This window comes from Salvelinus sp. IW2-2015, linkage group LG28 (genome assembly GCF_002910315.2).
Source record: "Salvelinus sp. IW2-2015 linkage group LG28, ASM291031v2, whole genome shotgun sequence".
Lineage (NCBI taxonomy): Eukaryota > Metazoa > Chordata > Actinopteri > Salmoniformes > Salmonidae > Salvelinus > Salvelinus sp. IW2-2015.
The window spans coordinates 7,680,833-7,702,862 of record NC_036868.1 but is presented as its reverse complement, the minus strand read 5'-3'; the positions used below and the strand labels follow the sequence as shown (position 1 = coordinate 7,702,862).

General features: G+C 40.7%; 1 protein-coding gene across 1 annotated transcript in view; it reads left to right on the top strand.

The window, feature by feature from the left end:
• Positions 1–10,832: 10,832 nt before the first annotated feature.
• Positions 10,833–22,030, top strand: part of LOC111954617 (transcription regulator protein BACH2-like) — a 124,604-nt gene continuing 113,406 nt past the window's right edge. The window contains exon 1 of the mRNA XM_023974483.2: positions 10,833–11,088. The gene's annotated coding sequence lies outside the window, so the exon portion shown is untranslated. The remainder of the gene's footprint in view (positions 11,089–22,030) is intronic.

The following is a 22,030-nucleotide window of genomic DNA, read 5'->3' as shown; positions in this document are numbered from 1 at the left end:
AAGGCAGAGAAGGGGGGGGGGGGGGCGTTTGAAGCACTGGCTGTGTTGTGAATGGGACAGTGAAACAGGCTGTATTTTCAGGCTCGTGACTGACAGTGTGTGGGTGAAAGGTAATTGCTGAAGTATGCCTGTGTGATGACGGGGGCCTTTAGAGGAGCGGATGTGTAGCAGACCGAGTAGGCATGCAGAGAGAGAGGGTCACAGAGAGAGAGAGGGCACGAGACAGGGTAGGAGAAGCACAAGAGAGAGCGAGAGAGGGACACAGAGAGAGAGGGGCACAGAGAGAGGGGAGAGAGAGGCACAGAGAGGAGAAGGAGAAGAGAGAACAGAGAGAGAAAGGAGAGAGAGGCACTGAAGAGGGGAGAGAAAGGAAGAGAGAGAAAGAAGGAGCTCAAAATGTGATGACTCATATATCGCACCCCATTCACTCTGTTTACTCCACCTGTCCATAGAACGGTCCCCGGGGCACTGTTAGAGCTACTGTAATTGACGTAATCAAGGTATTTGGCTTTGTGTCTCATGCTGACTGCTGGCTGACAACAAGGCTGCATTTACGTCTTTGTGCCTCTGCCTGGGCTTGCCGAACTCCTTAGCTAGCAAATTCATGGATGTTTTCCGGCTCTGTGTCCTATCGCTCATACCGCAAAACCAAATGAATCACTTTTAAATGAGTCATCCCTCCGTGCTGTGACTCTTTGACCGACTTGTCTCTCTCTCAGTTTGTGCAGGGCTTTTGTTTTTACTCCCAACACTATTGCTATGTGTCACTAATTTCGGCAAATGCAAGATTATACATATGCCGGCTATACTTGCAGTGCAATGTGTTGGTGTATATACCTTAAATATACAGTGTATAAATGAAGTATACACTAAGTATAACACGTTTTAATTAATAAACATCAAAAGCCATTAGATCTGTGTATGTTCTACTCTTTCCAAGAAGTGAATTGTCAAGACGGCATTTCTAGGTGAAGCTCCCTCAGTGTAGATAGAAAACTCCTGTGTGGTCTGTCTGGATTGCTATGAGGTATCTCTGTTAATCTAAATCAAATCAAAGTTTATTGGTCGCGTACACAGATTAGCAGATGTTATAGCAGGTGCAGCGAAATGCTTATGCTACTAGCTCCAAACAATGCAGTATAATGTCAAACAAGTACACAAATAATAACCCCCTGAGAAAAATGCACAAGAAATTAAGAAATGTTGGAACGAATCCAATGAACAACCCAAATAGCACTGTAACAGTAATCCAAATGAACAACCCAAATAGCACTGTAACAGTAATCCAAATGCAATCTATACGTACAGTTTATACCCTGGATGAATTTACACTAGATATACTGAGAATGATATGTACAGCAGTAGATATATTAGCGGTGTCAAGTCTCCAGCATATAAATGCACAGTATAAACCCCATAGCAAAAATTGATAGAATAGCAGGAAATTAGCTTTCGGACCAGAGTCCAGAATATAAATATATATGTATGTGAATGGTGTGTGTGGACAGTGTGGACAGTATGGACAGTATGTGAATTGAATGCTGTGTATCTCAGTAGTTATATAGGATGAGTCATGACTAGAATACAGTATATACATATAAAATAGTTTGTAAACATTATTTGAAATCCCAGAAGAGTATTTTTCCAGACATAGCAGCATAGTATCTGGATGTACTTAACTAGCTGTAGTTTGTGGAGATTGTTTCCTTATAATGGAATGCCCTCTCTCTGCTTATTCTTTATGCAACTCAACACAAAAGAATGTTCCTCCCTATTGAGCAATCTGTGCAACTGCCTTGTCCACACAGATTTCCCTCCGCTCTGTTGGTGAGTTGAGTCAGACCTTCCTTTCTGTAGTGCCCCAATGCACTGTGCTGTACCTCCAATGTCTTGACTGAATGTCAGACACTGAACATGTTGTTTGTATTAGCGCTAATCAGACTTCCTGACATAAAACCAGTGTTGGTCTGCAGTGTAGGCGGAAATCAAAGGCATCGCCATCCCCATGTAGACTCCTTACCCCCCATCTCACCCCTCCTGTTCTTCCAAACCCACCCACCTCCTTCCGCCAACCAACCTCAGTTAGCCCTCTAGGAAAAGGCCCTAGGGAGAGGTCGTTGACTGCTGTGTGTGTGTGTGTGTGTGTGTGTGTGTGTGTGTGTGTGTGTGTGTGTGTGTGGTGTGTGTGTGTGTGTGTGCTGTGGCATTCTCCTCGTGCACTTAAGCATTCTCAGCATATGCAAGATGTTGACTTCAGGAGCACTGTCTGCTGAGACAAAAGAATGAACCATATCTGTCTCTCAGTACTAAGATATGGGACACCCTCCCCCCGGAGGCCACAAGGCGAGCTTTGGTGCTGAACCATTTGGATGGGTATTAAAAGCTTCAGATGTCCTGAAGGTTTTTGAGGATGAATATAAATATGAATTTCTTCACTAATCTGCTGGATAAGTTTGGGATTGTCAAGCGGTGTTTCTCTGGCCTCCCAAAAATCCCGGACCTCCTTGCTTTTCTCCTCACTAAATGTCTCACTTCACACTTGTCCTCTCTTTTTTTCTCTTACAATGTTTAGTTCATTGTTGCCCTTTGACATTAAAAGGGTAGTTCTATGTTATCCATGGCTCATCTCAAATGTAAGTTTGAACTTTTGTGTTGGTTACACATTCACTCTAAAATGTAAACAATGCATGTTGCTTTATCCGCAAGGCAGCTAAGAGGAGGATGACCAACCATGACCTGGTGCAGATTTCTCACTGCGGAACTCAAAAACACCCACTTGTCATGTCCGGAGGCAGAAAAGACTGACAGCGTTCGTCCAGGAACGAAGAGGATTGATTAAGTAAGCATGTTGCTTCATATTTAAAAGACACAGTAACAGTAAAGGGGTCATACAGAGAACATCTGCAAATACGTATCTTCCAGATGGTGCAGCGGTCTAAGGKACTGCATCTCAGCGCTAGAGGCGTCACTACAGACCCTGGTTCGATTCCAGGCTGTATCACAACCGGCTGTGATTGGGAGCACAATTGGCTCTGCGTCGTCTGGGTTAGGGTTTGGCCAGGYTAGGCCATCATTGTAAATAAGAATTGGTTCTTAACTGACTTGCTAGTTAAATAAAGGTTAAATAAAACATGTATGAATCTGTCAATTGCTCAAGAAAACGCCATCCCCTGAGTCTACCATAGTGTACATGAAGTGTAGTACTTAGTCTAAACTAGTCAAAATAATTGCTCTCTATATACAGTAGGCTAACATGCCATTGCAAGTCTGGCAAGAGGCTGCTATGATCCTGTCTACTTGTAATCAATAGTCTATCCGTGGAACTGTGCTGATTGCTGAACTATCCAATAACTAATTATATGCAATCCAGTCGTTTCCAGATAAAAAACGTTTGTTAKTTTTATTTTATCAGGGAGATATCACTTGCAGGGAATGTGTTTTATTGTTTGTGATTCTGTGCAGCTGGAAGTATTGAGAAATAACCCACAGGCCCAGAACATCTATGAAAATCATCATGCATGTATTGTTCGCAGGAATMACCTTCTTGGGTAGGCCTACCACACAGTGTTGAATGCTCATATAGGCGTCTAGATGCATAGTGACATAAGATTCAGTAGAGTTGTGGAATAGAAATATGGACCTGTATACACCAAGTTATCCCAAACTCGGTCCTGCCCCCCTCTCTCCCCAGCCTCAGGACCAAGTTTGGGAAACCCTGGTATACACTATAGGCCCCACATTTCAGGTTTCAAGTCCCAGTGCAATACATCTCAAATAACACTTTTCCATTTTCATGTGTTTTCAGTTTTAAAAGTCTTATGTCACTCATAATAATACCATGTTCCCGTATTTCTCTGCTGTTGCATAAACAAATGCCTGTTGGTGACAGTGTTGTCGTGTCCCTACCACCAGTAAGACGCCCTTCAGCCGCAGCATGGGGTGTTACAGAACTCTGAATGCCACTCTGTAAAATGTTGAGTGAGTGAACTGAATATATTGGGATGAGAAAGGAAAGCTGTCTGTGGTGGCATGATTATTTATAGTATTAGTATTTAGTAGTTTATTAGGATCCCCATTAGCTACTGTTAAAGCAGTTGCTACTCTTCCTGTGGTCCACATGAAACATGACATAATACAGAACATTAATAGAAATCACAAGGACAGAACTACATACATTTTAAATGAGTTTAATCAGACCAGATAATCTTGTTTCTCATGGTCTGAGAGTCTTTAGGTGCCTTTTGGCAAACTCCAAGCGGGCTGTCAGCAGCTGTCTGTCCGTCTGGCCACTCTACTATAAAGGCCTGATTGGTAGAGTGCTGCAGAGATGGTTGTCCTTCTGGAATGTTCTCCCATCTCCWCAGAGGAACTCTAGAGCTCTGTCAGAGTGACCATCGGGTTCTTGGTCACATCCCTAACCTCCTCCCTGACCAAGGCCCTTCTCTCCCGATTGCTCAGTTTGGCTGGGCAGCCAGCTCTAGGAASAGTCTTGGTGGTTCCAAACTTCTTCCATTTAAGAACGATGGAGGCCACTGTGTTCTTGGGGACCTCAAAAGCTACAGAAATGTTTTGGTACCCTTCCCCAGATTTGTGTATCGGAGCTCTACTGACAATAGACAGGTGTGTGCCTTTCCAAATCTTGTCCAATCAATTGAATTTACCGGTGGACTCCAATCAAGTTGTAGAAACATCTCAAGGATGATCAATGGAAACAGGATGCACCTGAGCTCAATTTGGAGTCTCATAGCAAAGGGTCTGAATACTTATGTAAATAAGGTATTTATTATATATATATGTATTTGTATGTATATATATATGTGTATATATTTATATGTATAAGTTGAAGTCGGAAGTTTACATACACTTAGGTTGGAGTCATTAAACTCGTTTTTCAACCACTCCACAATTTCTTGTTAACAAACTATAGTTTTGGCAAGTCGGTTAGGACATCTACTTCGTACATGACACAAGTAATTATTTCACTTATAATTCACTGTATCCACAATTCCAGTGGGTCAGAAGTTTACATACACTAAGTTGACTGTGCCTTTAACAGCTTGGAAGTTTCTAGAAAAATATGTCATGGCTTTAGAAGCTTCTGATAGGCTAATTGACATCATTTGAGCCAATTGGAGGTGTAGCTGTGGATGTATTTCAAGGCCTACCTTCAAACTCAGTGCCTCTTTGCTGGCATCATGGAAAATCAAAAGAAATCACCAAAGACTCCAAAAAGATTGTAGACCTCCACAAATCTGGTTCATCCTTGGGAGAAATTTCCAAACGACGGAAGGTACCACATTCATCTGTACAAACAATAGTAGCAAGTATAAACACCATGGGACCACGCAGCCGTCATACGCTCAGGATCGAGACGCGTTCTGTCTCTAGAGATGAACGTACTTTGGTGCGAAAAGTGCAAATCAATCCCAGAAACAACAGCAAAGGCCTTGTGAAGATGCTGGAGGAACAGGTACAAAAGTATCTATATCCACAGTAAAACGCTCTTAATCGACATAACCTGGAAGGCCGCTCAGCAAGGAAGAAGCCACTGCTCCAAAACCCCATAAAAAAAAACAGACTACGGTTTGCAACTGCACATGGGAAAAAGATGTACTTTTTGAGAAATGTCCTCTGGTCTGATGAAACAAAATAGAACTGTTTGGCCATAATGCCATCGTTATGTTGGAGGAGAAAGGGGAGGCTTGCAAGCAAAGAACACCATCCCAACTGTGAAGCACGGGGTGGCAGCATATGTGTGGCGGATGCTTTGCTGCAGGAGGGACTGGTGCACTTCACAAAATGATGCATCATGAGGGAGGAAATCTATGTGTATATATTGAAGCAACATCTCAAGACATCACAGGAGTTAAAGCTTGGTCGCAAATGGGTCCAAATGGACAATGACCCCAAGCATCTTCCAAAGTTGTGGCAAAATGGCTTCAGGACAACATAGTCAAGGTGTTGGAGTGGCCATCACAAGCCCTGATCTCAATCCTATAGAAATTTTGTGGGCAGAACTGAAAAAGTGTGTGCGAGCAAGGAGGCAACAAACCTGACTCAGTTACTCCAGTTCTGTCAAGAGGAATGGGCCAAAATTCACCCAATTTATTGTGGGAAGCTTGTGGAAGGCTACCTGAAACATTTGACCCAAGTTAAACAGGGTGGCAGGGTAGCCAAGTGGTTAGAGCGTTGGACAAGTAACCGAAAGGTTGCTGGATCGAATCCCCGAGCTGACAGGTAAAAATTGTCGTTCTGCCCATGAACAAGAAGTTATTAACCCACTGTTCCTAGGCTGTCATTGAAAAACTGACTTCCTAGTTAAATAAAGGTAAAAATATATATATATATTAAAGCAATGCTACCAAATACTAATTGAGTGTATGTAAACTTCTGACCCACTGGGAATGTGATGAATAAAAAGCTGAAATAAATCATTCTCTCTACTATTATTCTGACATTTCACATTTTAAAATGAAGTGGTGATCCTGACTGACTAAGACAGGGAATTTTTACTAGGATTAATATCAGGAATTGTGAAACTGAGTTTAAATGTATTTGGCTGGGTGTATGTAAACTTCCGACTTCAACTGTATATACACTACCGTTCAAACGTTTGGGGTCACTTAGAAATGTACTTGTTTTTAAAAAAATACTATTTTTTTGTGCTTTAAAATAACATAAATTGATCAGAAATACAGTGTAGACATTGTTGTAAATTACTATTGTAGCTGGAAATGGCAGAAATGACTATCTACATAGGCGTAAAGAGGCCCATTATCAGCAACCATCACTCCTGTGTTCAAATGGCACGTTGTGTTAGCTAATCCAAGTTTATCATTTTAAAGGCTAATTGATCATTAGAAAACCCTTTTGCAATTATGTTAGCACAGCTGAAAACTGTTGTACTGATTAAAGAAGCAATAAAACTGGCCTTCTTTAGACTAGTTGAGTATCTGGAGCATCAAGCATTTGTGGGTTCGATTACAGGCTCAAAATGGCCAGAAACAAATAACTTTCTTCTGAAACTTGTCAATCTATTCTTGTTCTGGGAAATGAAGGCTATTCCATGCGAGAAATTGCCAAGAAACTGAAGATCTCATACAGCGCTGTGTACTACTCCCTTCACAGAACAGCGTAAACTGGCTCTAACCAGAATAGAAAGAGGAGTGGGAGGCCCCYGTGCACAACTGAGCAAGAGGACAAGTACATTAGAGTGTCTAGTTTGAGAAACAGATGCCTCACAAGTCCTCAACTGGCAGCTTCATTAAATAGTACCCGCAAAACACCAGACTCAACGTCAACAGTGACGAGGCGACTCTGGGATGCTGGCCTTCTAGGCAGAGTTCCTCTGTKSAGTGTCTYTGGTCTTTTGCCCATCTTAATCTTTTKTTTTTATTGGCCAGTCTGAGATATGGCTTTTCTTTGCAACTCAGATCAGGCACTAGGCTGTTTTTACTTATTATTATTTTTCATTTTTAACGATTTTACAATGCTCCACAATGTCATATACACCTCACAATATGTCAATACTCCACAATATTGGGCTACCAATMAGATATATTATATGGCTCTACATGGTATTGGTATGGTATTGGTTAGCAGTGTTATGGTGCGTTTTAACCAAGTGGGAAGTGGGAATTTACCACATCTGGGAAAAATCCACTTGAATGGCCCTCCAACTGGTAATTACTAGTTAAATCAGCCATGAATCCCCTTGTGACAGGGGGAATGGAAGCTTGTGGTGTGCAACAGCGAGGGGCAATTGAATGCAAGATTCACACAAAAAAAAAAATTGTTCAAGATTTATTGCCTGTCTATCTATGGGTAATGGGGTTGACGTGTTACGCTCGATCCACTCAGTTTTTCTCAGCAAAACATCAGAAAATTGCCAAACAAAGTAGAACCAGCTCACCTGTTTTTACACTGTGATTTGACTGTTAGATGTTCAATGGTTCTTTTGAAAGAAATATTTTAAAAAGAATAGTTACACCATATTAAAAGGAGAGTTCATGTGACAGGGTTGACCTTAAAATGAGGGACAGACATAAATGAATCCCTAATCACATTAAATAAATAATAATCTTCAGAAATTACTTTGTCAAAGCAGTGAAATAACTWTGGATTTACAATGAMGATGAAAACTTTGAGTATTTTTCAGGGTTAGTGGGTTAACATCTTCKTAGAAGTCCAGAGGGTGCATGAATGCTGAATTTTGGCACTTTAGCAAGTCTTTATTAATATTGAATATCAGATTTATTGAATGCTCCATGAGATCTATATTAAAGGGGTCTTCATTTCATATAACAGGCTTTTAAAATTCAATATTGGTGCATTATTTCTACTTAACATATTAAAGAGATGCAAAAGCTATTCATTTCGTGGAGCGACCCAGTACACATTAAGTTCTGCCTGTCGTATGTTGGTTGCAACGCTCTCGTCAAGTTTGTTTATTTGCCACATGAAAGACATTGAGTCACTTCATGACCGATAATGTATCATGTTTGTAGTCATTTTTGTAGTCATTTGAATGCATGTTTGTGCTTTTGGTATGTGTCAAGTACAATTTTTTTTTTTTTTAAGACAAAATATATTGTTTCTGCGGTTAAACGTTCAGCTTGTACACTGCCAGTTCTGCAGTCTTAAAGGAAAACTCAACCGAAAAACTATATTTATGTATTTGTTTCATTAGTCCATTGTTGGTATAGTCCCAAAAATGTTTTGCATGTCAGCAATCAAGTTTTCAAGATATATAACTTTCAAAATACCGAAGAATTACAGCGGGTATGATGCAAAACGCAGCATTATATGATGCAAATGAATCATACTGACTGTATTTCTGTATTAGATGGATTTAATTGTAATTTTTTTTATAACAATCTAAAGAAAATATGTCAAAGTGAAAGCAAATTTGTTTTTAAAAATCTATGATTAATGAAAAATTAAACACTAACATACTTTGATTAGAAGAGTACCCCAGTGATTACAGCTGTGAGTCTTCTTAGGTAAGTCTCATACGAGCTTTGCACACCTGTATTGTGCAATATTTGCCCATTATTCTTTAAGCTTTGACAAGTTGTTGGGGATCATGGCCAGACAGCAATTGTCAAGTCTTTCAATAGATTTTTAAGCAGATTGAAGTCAAAACTTTAACTTGGCCACTCAGGAACATTCACTGTCTTCTTGGTAATCACCTCCAGTGTAGATTTGGCTTTGTGTTGTATGTTATTGTCCTGTTGAACGGTGAATTCATCCCCCAGTGGCTGGTGTAAAGCAGACTGAAGCAGGTTTTCCTCTAGGATTTTGCTTGTGCTTAGTGCCATCCCGTTTCTTTTCATCATGAATAACTCTCGTCTTTAACGATGTCAAGCATACCAATACCATGATGCAGCCACCACAATGCTTGAAAATAAGTAGGCAGTTACTCAGTGATGTGTTGTGTTGGATTTGTGCCAAATGTAAGGCTTTGCATTTAGGCCAAAAAGTGTATTCCTTTGCCAAGAATATTTTTTATTCTGTATATTTTTATTCTTCTTGTCACTCTGTCATTTAGGTCATTGTTGTAGTTACTACAATGYTCCATTCTCAGTTTTCTCCATTCACAGCCATTGACCTCCTTATCTGTTTTAAAATCACTGATAGCCTCATGGTGATATCCCTACACATCCCTAGGTTTCCTTCCTGTCCTGCAGTTCAATTTAGAGGGATGACTGCATCTTTGATGTGTCTGGCTGGTTTAATTAGTCATTCACAGCATAATTATTAACTTGACCAAGCTGAAAGATATATTCAATGTCTGATTTATTGTTACCCATCTACCAATCACTGCCTTTCTTTATGATGCTTTCAAATGGCTCCCTGGTCTTTGTAGTTGAATCTGTGCTTGAAATGCAATACTTGACTGAGGGACCTTACAGATGTTGTATGTATGGGGGACAGAGGAAGAAGTAGTCATTAAAAAATCATGTCAATTATTATTTCACACAGAGTGAGTCCATATAACTTATTATGTGATTTGTTAAGTCAAATTTTACTTCTGAACTAATTTATATTTATGCTTGCCTAAACAAAGGGGGTGAATAGTTATGCAAAGACAATATTTTAGGTATTTATTTTGTATTCATTAGTAAAAATATGTCGAATTTTCTTTTCACTTTTGTGCAACTCAATGACCCCAAGAAAATGTCAAGGGGCCATAGACTTTCTATAGGCACTACATTATGTATCCTATAAAAAGGGGGGGGTTGTTTGGTTTTAATATCATCCTTTGTTAAACAATATATATTTATTCCACAGGCCAAGACTGAGAGATGGGCTATAAAAAGTCGCTTATACCCTACCTATGCAAACTAATCAACAAAAGTTAGTCTCCTAAATGTAGATATTGTGCTGAATTTCACTTATGATTTCAACTTGAATGTTTTATTTTGTATGTATTGAAATATCCATGTAGGCCTATTTCAGTGTCTTTGACTATGTGGATACCAGTAAAAACGTATATATATATTTATTTGGGACAGTAACTATATGCCCATCATTGCAGCTTTGTGCATGTTCGTTAAATGCCTGGTATATTTGTTTCATTAGTCKAATGTACAACTGCCAACTGRTCGTACAGACAGGGGCTGCTGAACAAATAGATGGAGGGTCGCACTGTGCGTACTCACCATAGCTATTCACAAACCTCAACTGAGGACATTTTTTTGAGTATGTGGCTACTGCCCGGGGCACCAACGCAATCTGCACCGCGTAATGTTGTGAATGAGGGATAGAATGACGTCAGTGGCCGAATGTCAACAATGTAGCAATTGAGAGTAGGCGGTCCATTCGAGTGTAACAAACAGCGGAGACTGAGCAGCACGCTGCGCAAGATCGTCACACACACTGACATTTGCTGAAGAAGAACAATAACCATTTTTATAACTACAAAACGTAATTTTTATAAAAATAAATAAACGCGTAGTGTCAAGCAAATGTTTTCTCCCTGCAGCCGGGGGCTTTAGGAAACTGCAAGGAAGTCATCATGTGAAAAAAATTATTGTTAAACGGACAAAAGGGCTGGATTACAAGAAAAAAAGCGAAAGTTAAAAGGTGAGCTGCATGCATATGTCAACAAATTTACTGGAATGTGTTATCGAATGGCTTAATTATTTAATTCCTGTGCAGTGCTCGAGTAGACTATAATATGTTTATAACGGCYAATGGAGTTCTTAACTTGTACGGTGAGTCGGCTGTTAATGCTTGGAGTTCGGAGCCATGAAAATGTCTCCCAATTAATACATGCGTTAATCTCTAATGCTTGGCGGTGTGCCTCAGATGTTTCGTCTYGTTGTAGCTATTTGTTTGGAGTGTGAATACTCCCTGTTTAAGAGTGAAACGTAAGGCTACCACATCCTGTTATGTTCTGAGTCAGTATAGTGTGCACTCCCTCCGATTTTAATGTTTTGTAACTGCAAAATGCATTGCTATCCCAGAGGAAGAGGTGGCGCGTCGGTGTGAYTGTCGGTGTCAGGCATGGCTCTTGTTTTCTCTGAGAGAAAAGAAGCTGTCACTTGCAAAGGCCTTGACCTATTAAGGGGTCATGGCAAAGACAAAGACCGCCTGTCCGAGTTCCCCCCTTAATTCACTCCATGGCTTTGGCTTTCATCATGATTGAATTCGGACMAGATTCACATTTTTCAATGTAATTAAACTTGAAATGAGCATAACCTACACATTAAATATTACTATAATTATAATTAGGATTATAATAGCCTAATGATTATGATTAGTTGACCTAGTAAGATATGATTATGCTATCTATTAATTATATAATATATCAAACTTGAAAAATATTCTCTCACATGCTGCTTTTGAGTAATGAAAGCAATTTGTTCGATTGTGCAATTGACTGAACTGCACCCATGTAAAAACGATTAGCCATTACACTACACAATCCCCAAWTAATCCACAATAAACCTTTGCTGTGTAAGGACTGCGAGCCTTATTTGGTTAAGCAACCAAGTCAATTGGCTCGATTGTGCCATTTAAAGAACCAGAGCACATATTCCCATGAAACCGGGGGAATGTGATCCCCCTCTCCATATTTACATAGTCCGACATAACTCAAGTTAAATTGAGGTTACATGTGTCTACAATAGTCCATATCCTACAGCAATGTGGCTGGAGAAACGATAGCCTACCTGCTGTAAACAAAGGCTGCGCCTTTACGCACAGAAGTCCCCGTGCTTTGTCTTTGTTCACTTTGCATTGGCAACAATGTGGAAGGAATTATTGGCATTATAAGTATTTCGCCTATTTCCCATAATTTCATTATTCATATTCAGTGTTTTTGTTTAAGTTTTATTGACGGGTGGTGATAGGCTTATTGGTGCAGTGACTTGGCGGCTTTGTCCTCATTTTGAAATCACCGACCGAAAGCGGCTATCATTCGTGCGTTAGGCTACTATAGGCTACACACCTGCTCTGCATAGACTGCGACCACGTTTGCTGCGCGATGCTGTAATGTACTAAGAATGTGTCATCGGAGTGTGTTCTCTCCACGCCGCGAAAGCCTATCTGGGAATGCAATGCGCCATGCTTTGGCTATTTCCAAACTTAAAAGTATGACACAATACAATAGCCTTAAGAAAAACGAAATCATCGAATGATGCTGACATTTTAATGCAGTTATACAGCAGTTTGTATATAGTGCCTAGGATACTGGAATGACAATGCGCACCTAGACATTCCTTTGTCTAGTGATCTAGAACTGCTGATGCCATGGTATCACAACGGTGGCTGAGTGTGCTATGAGTGTGCGCATCGAAGATATTTTGAAGTGATGATTCATGATTTGGACTCACGTATGGCATTCTAAAAACAAATTTTCCATGAAATGTCTCAACGCATTATAACACTATTACAGCATATAGGTGTATCTAATTTAATGTATCCTATTCTTGAACCAAGAAACAACAATAGAAAAATAAAACGTTTAAACTATTCCTCTTTCACATAGGTGTCATTGATGCGCATTGTATCAATCAATATAGCAATTTATAGCATGTGCGTAATCATCTGCTGCAGATATGACGCCATTGTTCTATAGGCTCCTGCCTTTACCTTCGGTAGACCTAGGCTACATGTGCATGCTTTCACTTATTTAGTCAGTGTACTGTATGCTTCACTTTCCCGATTAATCTGAATCTATAATTCGAGGCAATGTTGACAGTGAATCTCTTGGCTGGATACAGTAGCATATGATGCAATATCACACCAAAAACCTACAACATCTATAATATAACCAATTTCGATACAGCCGAAGATACATTTGATTTGGTTGGAACATTTCATTTCTGTATAAGGTTGTTTTGGTTTTGAATCCATTGCATTATTGTATTTTTAGGAGATACTTTATGCCAATATTATTTACATTTCACATTTTACTCTTATCCAGAGTGACTTACAGATGCAATATTATTTACATTTCACATTTTACTCTTATCCAGAGTGACTTACAGATGCAATTGGGGTTATTAAATGTAATTAAAACAAACTAAGGAAACATGTTATGGTTCTCTGAGTTAAGCTAAGAGAGCCCTCCAAATTTACTGYCWGTATCCGAATACCCATACTAGCATACTAAATAGTATGCGAAAAAATAAAGTGTTATGTAACACTATGAAAATAGTACTCGGAATGCGCCAGCTAATGCGCCATTGTGTTGACTCACGCAAATCGTTCATTTTGGTACAGCGGGTCAATGTATCTGATTATCAGCTGTTGTCAGACACGGAGTCGGAAAATACGAGAGAATTCTGCTAGATCAAACGACGAAATCACTATGCAGTTTAAGTATGTAGTATGCTAGTATGGGTATTCGGGCACAACCAATGATTCATGAAATCGCACTTTTGTCAGGGGGTTATGATTAAGAATAGCACTACTTTTCATGACTATTGTCGAATAATCAYTACATCAAAAAAACAATGTTTTGATGTATTACGGCATATATATATTATGTAGATTCATGTACACCTGAAGGAAAGGAACTGTATGTTGGAAAATAAATAGGTCGTTTTTATGAGGTAATAATCAAAAGGCAATATAATTAATCTGTCATGAGAAAGTCTTCACACATGCACCTTTGTTTTTGGCATCATTAAGGGATCGTTTGCATCCCTCCAGGCATTTGAGTTACCCTTACCAGCGAAAACTCAACATCTCTAATCACAGCCTTGAGTAGAAAAAAACATGTTCCCATAGTTCTCCCACGTCAGCACAAAGGCATGTTTGACTGGGCCCCAGCCAGTGGGAGCCATAGATGGGACTGCGCTGCTGGGAGAAATCTAAGATCCTGCAACTCAGACCTAGGGCTTTTGTTTTTTTCCCTCCCTCTCCACTCTTCAGTCACTTCTCCCCTCTCCTTCCTCTCTCTCTACTTTCTCTCGCTCTCTTTTCTCTCTTCCTTTTTCTCTCTCTCTCTTTTATCTATATCTCTCTCGCTCTATTTCTCTCTCTCTTACCTTCTCTCTTTCTCTCCTCTCTCTTTCGCTATCTCTTTTTGCTCTCTCTTTTCCTTTCTCTTCCTCTTTCTCTCTCTTCTTTATCTCTCTCGCTCTCTCCTCCGGGTGTTTCGTCCCTCTCTTTATTGCTCTCTCTCTCTTTTATCCCTCTCTCTTTATCCCTCCTCTCTTTCTCTTCTCTCTTTTCCCTCTCTCTCTTTCTCTCTCTCTTTTCCCTCTCTCTTCTACTCTCTCTCTTTTATCTTCTCTCTTTTCTCTCTCTTCTTTTATCTCTCTCTCTTTTCTCTTTATCTCTTCTCTCCTTCTTCTCTCCTCTCTCTCTCTCTCTCTCTCTCTCTCTCTCTCTCTCTCTCCTCTCTCTCTCTCGTCTCTCTCTCTCTCTCTCTCTCTCTCTCTCTCTCTCTCTCCTCTCTCTCTTCTTCTCCTGACCCACTCCGTCTGCCCTGCCTGCCTCTCACTGTGTTCCGTTCACTTCACTGTGTGAGAAGAGAGACAGAGTGCCAAAAAGCTATCACACACAAAACGCTACAGGCACGATACTGATTGCTCTGTTTTGGTTGGAGTTTTATATCTGCCTGTGTGATTATCAAGACTCCTAAATCACCCCGTGACTGCGTCATCAGACTATCTGTGATCTGTGTAGTATGCCAGGCTGAGAAGACTGAGTGACCCCACCATGTGCCTCAGGCCTGAGGGGGCGTGGCCCACGCAGACAGTTAACTCAATGCTCATTGGAACCCATCCTGTGGTCATTCATTACTTTTTTAATTGTTCAAAACGGATTTCAACAAACTAAGTTACTCACACTCTCGTCTGAATTGGGTTGAAGTTAAAACAACAGGGAAGGTGTGGGGCCTATTAGGAAGTGTGAGTTAGTGACCTCTGGGCAGTACCATGTCCACGAAGGAAGCACTAATTGTGTAAACGAGTAGACATCCATTGAAGTGAATCATTGTAGTACAGAGGCCTTTTCAGATCACATTGCAGTAATCCTCTCTGTTTTACAGCTGTGTGCTTGGCTCGGCTGTGTGCTTGGACTGGTGCTGCTGTGTGCTTGGCTCGCTGTGTGCTTGGAGGTGCTGTGGCTTGCTCGGCTGTGTGCTTGGAGGTGCTGTGTGCTTGGCTCGGCTGTGTGCTTGGAGGTGCTGTGTGCTTGGCTCGGCTGTGTGCTTGGATGTGTCCTCCTTATGCTGTTGGATCCTCTGGTTTCCTGTGTGAAGCGTATAGAGCGCTGCAGGACTATGAGACGCGAGCGTGGTAAAGCCAGTGCAGCTGCCGTTTGGACACGGTGAGTCCCTCACACAAAATGCGCCAGCACAGGAGTGCTCTCTCTATGTGGTGAGAAAAGACGATGCCAAGGAGTGTGATTTCAGTGCTCTCAGCCTCAAGTGTCACTCTTAAGAGACTCAATGAGCAGCTCTTATCTAAGGGCAAATGAATATCATGCCAAATTACTTATTTAAAGTTCCTTTCAGCTCCAACACTCAGTTGTTTTATCTTCACAATTGTTGTTGTTACAATTTATTGGTGATGGGATACCAGTGTGCTTATTAAATGGGAAGTCAATACCTCAATGTAGCATTTCCTGTCCAGTTCCATTTAAATAAAACCACTTTTATAGTTCCACTTGTAGATGTGAATCATACCCTCAGACCTGTGTAGTGATAGCATTCATAACCCAGTGTCATATTTTCATCAGCCCWGCCACTGTGTGTGGTCCTCTTCTCTTAAGCATCAGAGGACTTGGGAGACATATGTAAAAGTCATTTTTTTCTGTAGTTGACTGGGAAAATTGCGGCATAGGAACCACATCAAAAGCCTCAGCTGTTCCCATATGTCKGACTGTCTCAACAGCAGCACATTTACAGTCCAACATGCACCAGGCAGGCAGGCAGCCGATGGCATTGATTCTTTACCWGAACCCCTACCAGCTAAGGAAGGGCCAAAAAGCAAATTACCCAGTGTGTCTTGGGAGTAGTTGTAATTTAGTCAACAAACCCCTGTCTGCATTTTATTTCATTTCCTAAAAGTTCCTTAGAGTTTCTAAGATGCCTTTTCCATATTTAGAGCAAAGCAAAGCACCCAGTTCGGTTCCAGGTGTTGTGTCTACTCTCTGGGGGCCCTGCTCTCATAGTGGTGATGACATGCATGTTACACACCTTATCAAATTAGACCTGTTTTGCAGCAAATTCCAGGTGAACAAAACTGGATTTTGTCTGGCAGGGTTTACCTGTTTGGGAACTCAGTAGATAGTATAAGTAATCTCCTAGTTACAGTTACAACCATGCCCACCCCGCTTGTCAGCGTTTTCCCTCTGCAGCTGCTGAATCACATGTGGAGAGGAACCGGAGCCCCTCTGACCAATGACCGACCACTCACATATCCAACCCAGTCAACCTCCCGTTACCAAACCCACCCACTTACTGTACTTAATCCTTACTTGACTTAATCCTTACTGTACATAATCCATACTTGACTTAATCCTTACTGTACTTAATCCTTACTTGATTTAATCCTTACTGTACTTTAACCTTACTTGACTTAATCCCTTCAGCTCCTAGTGGAACAAAGGGCCTCAACAGTCCCTTTTTTACAGTATCTAGACATATTCTCTTAGTCACTCATCGGCCTGTCTCTAACTTACTTCATGCATCCTCATTCACTACTTGTTTTACACTGCTCCTACTTTTTTCTTAACTAGTTTGAAAGCATGAGTCTGGCAGCCTACTTACTCTATTTGTAAAGCTTACCCTCTATCTCTGTCTGATTCTGTTAGCCCACTGCCTGACACAATGTCAGACACAAGAATGCTCTTCTGTTGTCTTCCTTTCTAGTCTGACGTCATATCCTCACTCTTATGTCTGTGACAATCTCTTTTGTTCTGTTAGTCTTCAGCATTACAGGTCTTATTGTTGTGCAGCGAAATCTACAGCTTGTCGATGACGGTGTGCCAAAAAGCTCATTTGTGAGCTTTAAGCAGAGTTGAGCTCTATCTCTGCAGTGCCTACACAACCCTGCGAGGGAGCGCATGGGAGTCGCATTAGTGTCACTGTGGCTTTGGTCGGCACACATGAGTCACAGGGCTTCTGCATGTCAACATCATGCTCTGTCTTAATATAACCTGGATGCACTCTCTGTCTGCATCGATGATRAACACAGAGGTGGAAAACATGACATTTTGAATGGAAAAATTGGAACACAGAAAATTTGACACAGAGACAGATGAATGCTCTGATGTTGGTTATTACTCTATAGTAAATGTTAAAAGTGTAAATGTGAAAAATATCAATTTATATATGTAAAATTGAATTTAAGTCATGCAATAAAGCGGCAAAAAATAATAATAATAAAAAATATATATATATCATCAATATCCACAGATGTCAATATTTACATCATCTTCATTTCACCAGAGATACGGTATTAGGTGTTGAGGTATTCCTTCACTTCCTTCACCTTGGCAACCCTTTTCATCATCCCATTCCTCACATTTCTGCCAACAACAATTCTTCTGCAAAAATGTGGATAATTTTCCTGTGCGCTTGCGCCCTCTCTCTCTCTCTTTCGCTCTGAGCCTTATTAAATTACAAAGGTTTTGACATTTTTTTCGGTCATTTAAACAATATTGGTTGAAAGCCTGAATGAACTCGAGTTCCAGGCTCGCTAGAGAACCCGACGATTCCTGCCAAGGTCATTTTGTTTTCCCTCTTTTCACATGTTTCTCCTTAGTCAATGGGAAAAAGGAGCAGCAGTCTGTCAATCACTTGAGATTGGAAGGTATTTAAAACAATCAGTGGATTGGTAAGAGGAGTGAGGTCATTGTTTTAGGGCGGGAGAGAGAGAGAGAGGGAGGGAGGAAGGAAAGAAAGAAGGGGTGACCCCTGTGGCAGGAGACAACCCTGTGGTGGGCTGTTGTTGTCTGTCTGCCAGACCCAGGCACAGACCCAGACCCAGACCCAGACCCAGACCCAGGCACAGGGCCAGTCAGCCAGTACCCTGAACTCTAAGGTAACACTGGCTATGGCAAAGGTCACCATTCCTGCTAGATGGATTTATTTGTACTGCTTTGCACATCAGAATTTCCCGCCAAAAACGAAACATTCCCTGTGTGTATGTGAGGGGATGTAAACACAGAGCTCCAACATCTGTATCTGATGATGAACACTGTATTAATCAAATTGAGGCCCTTTCTCCAGAGTCAGGATAAACAAGGCAGGATGTAATAATGATTATCTAGAAATCAACTTTCTGCAACTTTTCTTTATTTGTTTTCATGTGTCGGCTATTTCATTGATTTCCCCCTACAGTTATACAAGCTGCAAGGAAGAATGTACTGTAGAAACATTTCATACTTATGATCATACAGTTACTGTCAGTTATTCAAGAACAGTTTGAAATGTGTATCAATCAAACGGTCATTAATCAAACACAAATTCCAAGAAATTCAGAATAATATTTTCATTAAAGCCATCACTGCCGAAGTTGTGGAGTGTAAAACTACCCAAACACATTGGTAGCGTGGTTTTGGGTATAGCTGTTGATGTAGCTAGTGTTTGTGAGAGTGGGGGGTTGGGGATCTGCATCCTGTGAGACTTGCACAGGTGGTTGGGAGGAGGGAGGGAGGGGTGGAGGAAAAGGTGGGCGTGGAGGAGCAGGGGCGTAGTGCCCACTTCCTGTTGAAATACTGTAAACCAGTTGGCTCACGGCCAGCTCAACAGGATTTGTCTTGGGGTGGCTGCTCTCTCTCCACCACACAATAGGCTGCCATTGGTTGAGAGGCTTTGTGTTATGGCTTAGATCATTGTGTCTTGTACTTGATTTTAAAAAAACAAGTGTTGCAAAGAAAAACACATTCTGAACAAAACATTTAACTCTCCCATCAAGAAAAAATTAAACGACAATGTACTATTACAATTCTGCAAGTTATTACATATGAATATTTACCTCTTGAAATGGTGCATGTTTTTTCAAGAGAGAACAACATTTAATGGTCCAATGCAGCAAAAAAAAAAATGTTGTTAACAATTAAGTACCTTACTGTGATTGTTTTCTATTAAAATGGTCAAAAAGAAAGAAAATTWGATTCTTAGCGCAGAGCAATTTCTCAAGCAAAAATGATGCAAGGACTGTCGGGGAGTGGTCTAAGTGGGTTATTGGCAGAGAGGTTTGGAACCCTCTTTCTTATTGGTCTATTAACCAATAGATGTCCCCAGSCAGGCCAAAACGCCATCTTACCAAAACAGGCTGAAATTTCAGCTGGTCTTTTCAAACAGCTCCTACACTAAAGGGGCATTATCATTATTTTCACAATTTCACAGTATTATTCCAACCTCATAGGGTGGAAAGATACAGTGAGTGCACAAAACATTAAGAACACCTTTCCAGTGTTGCCGTGTCAATACACCCTGGGGTTCGATCCCAGGCTGTGCCATTACCGGCCGTGACCGGGATTCCCATAGGGTGGCGCACAATTGGCCCAGCATCGTCCGAGTTAGGGGAGAGTTTGGCCAGGGGAACTTTACTTGGCTCATCGTGCTCTAGCGACTCCTTGTGGCGGGCCAGTCGCCTGCAGGCTGACTTCGGTCGTCAGTCGAACGGTGTTTCCTCCAACACATTGGTGCTGCTGGCTTTCGGGTTAAGCGGGCGGGTGTTAAGAAGCGCGGTTTGGCAGGTCATGTTTTGGAGGACGCATGACTCGATCTTCGCCTCTCCCGAGGCCATATGGAGTTACAGCGATAAGACAAGATCGTAATCACGAATTTGGGGGAAAAAAGGGGGTAAAAAGTACTTAATAATAATGAACACCTTCCTAATATTGGGTTGCACCCTCCCCCCAGGGATGCTGGCTCATGTTGACTCCATTGRTCCATTGCTAAATTGTCTCATGGCTTAAAAATCTTTCTTTAACCTGTCTCAAACCCTTCATACAGTTGTTTGATTTTAATTGGATTAAACAAGTGACATTGATAAGGATCATAGATTTTACCTGGATTCACCTGGTCAGCCTATGTCATGGAAAGAATGTTTTGTGTTCTTAATGTTTTGTAAACTCAGTATATATACAAATATATTCTTCATTTGTTTTTTCTCCTTTTGAATTTCCTTGAAGTTGACCTTAAATCCCAAGGGGATATACAAGTAACTGCCAAAATAAACACTTAAAACTTCTTACGGCTGAGATCCCGTTAACGGGATCGATATGACAACAGCCAGTGAAAGTGCAGGGCGCCAAATTCAAAACAACAGAATCTCATAATTAAAATTCCTCAGACATACAAGTATTTTACAACATTTTAAAGATAAACTTGTTGTTAATCCCACCACAGTGTCCGATTTAAAAAAGACTTTACGACGAAAGCACACCAAACGATTATGTTAGGTCTGCACCTAGTGACAGAAAAACCCAGCCATTTTTCCAGCCAAAGAGAGGAGTCACAAAAAACAGAAATAYAGATAAAATGAATCACTAACCTTTGATGATCTTCATCAGATGACACTCATAGGACTTCATGTTACACAATACATGTATGTTTTGTTCGATAAAGTTCATATTTATATCCAAAAATCTTAGTTTACATTGGCGCGTTATGTTCAGTAATGTTTTGCCTCCAAAACATCCGGTGATTTTGCAGAGAGCCACATCAATTTACAGAAATGCTCATAATAAACATTGATAAAAGATACAAGTATTACACATGGAACTTTAGATAAACTTCTCCTTAATGCAACCGCTGTGTCAGATTTCAAAAAAACTTTACGGAAAAAGCACACCATACTATAATCTGAGTACAGGGCTCAGAGCCCAAACAAGCCATAAAGATATCCGCCATGTTGTGGAGTCAACAGATGTCAGAATAGCATTATAAATATTCACTTACCTTTGATGATCTTCATCCGAATGCACTCCCAGGAATCCCAGTTCCACAATAAATGTTTGTTTTGTTCGATATAGTCCATCATTTTTGTCCAAATAACTCCATTTTGTTTGCGCGTTCAGTCCAGTAATCCAAATTCATGACGCACAGGTCAGACGAAAAGTCAAACAATTCCATTACAGTTAGTAGAAGCATGTCAAACGATGTATAGAATCAATCTTTAGGATGTTTTTAACATAAATCTTCAATAATCTTTCAACCGGAGAATTCCTTTGTCTTCAGAAATGRAATGGAAAGCAGGTCGCTCTCACATGAGCGCGCATGTTCAGCTCATGCCAGACACCTGACTCAAAGAGCTCTCCTTCCCTCATTCTTCACAGTAGAAGCATCAAACAATGTTCTAAAGACTGTTGACATCTAGTGGAAGCCGTAGGAAGTGCAATATGACCAATATCCCACTGTATATTGGATAGGCAAACCTACAAACCTCAGATTTCCCACTTCCTGGTTGGATTTTTTCTCCGGTTTTTGCCTGCCATATGAGTTCTGTTATACTCACAGACATCATTCAAACAGTTTTAGAAACTTCAGAGTGTTTTCTATCKAAATACTAATAATATGCATATCTTAGCCTCTGAGCCTGAGTAGTAG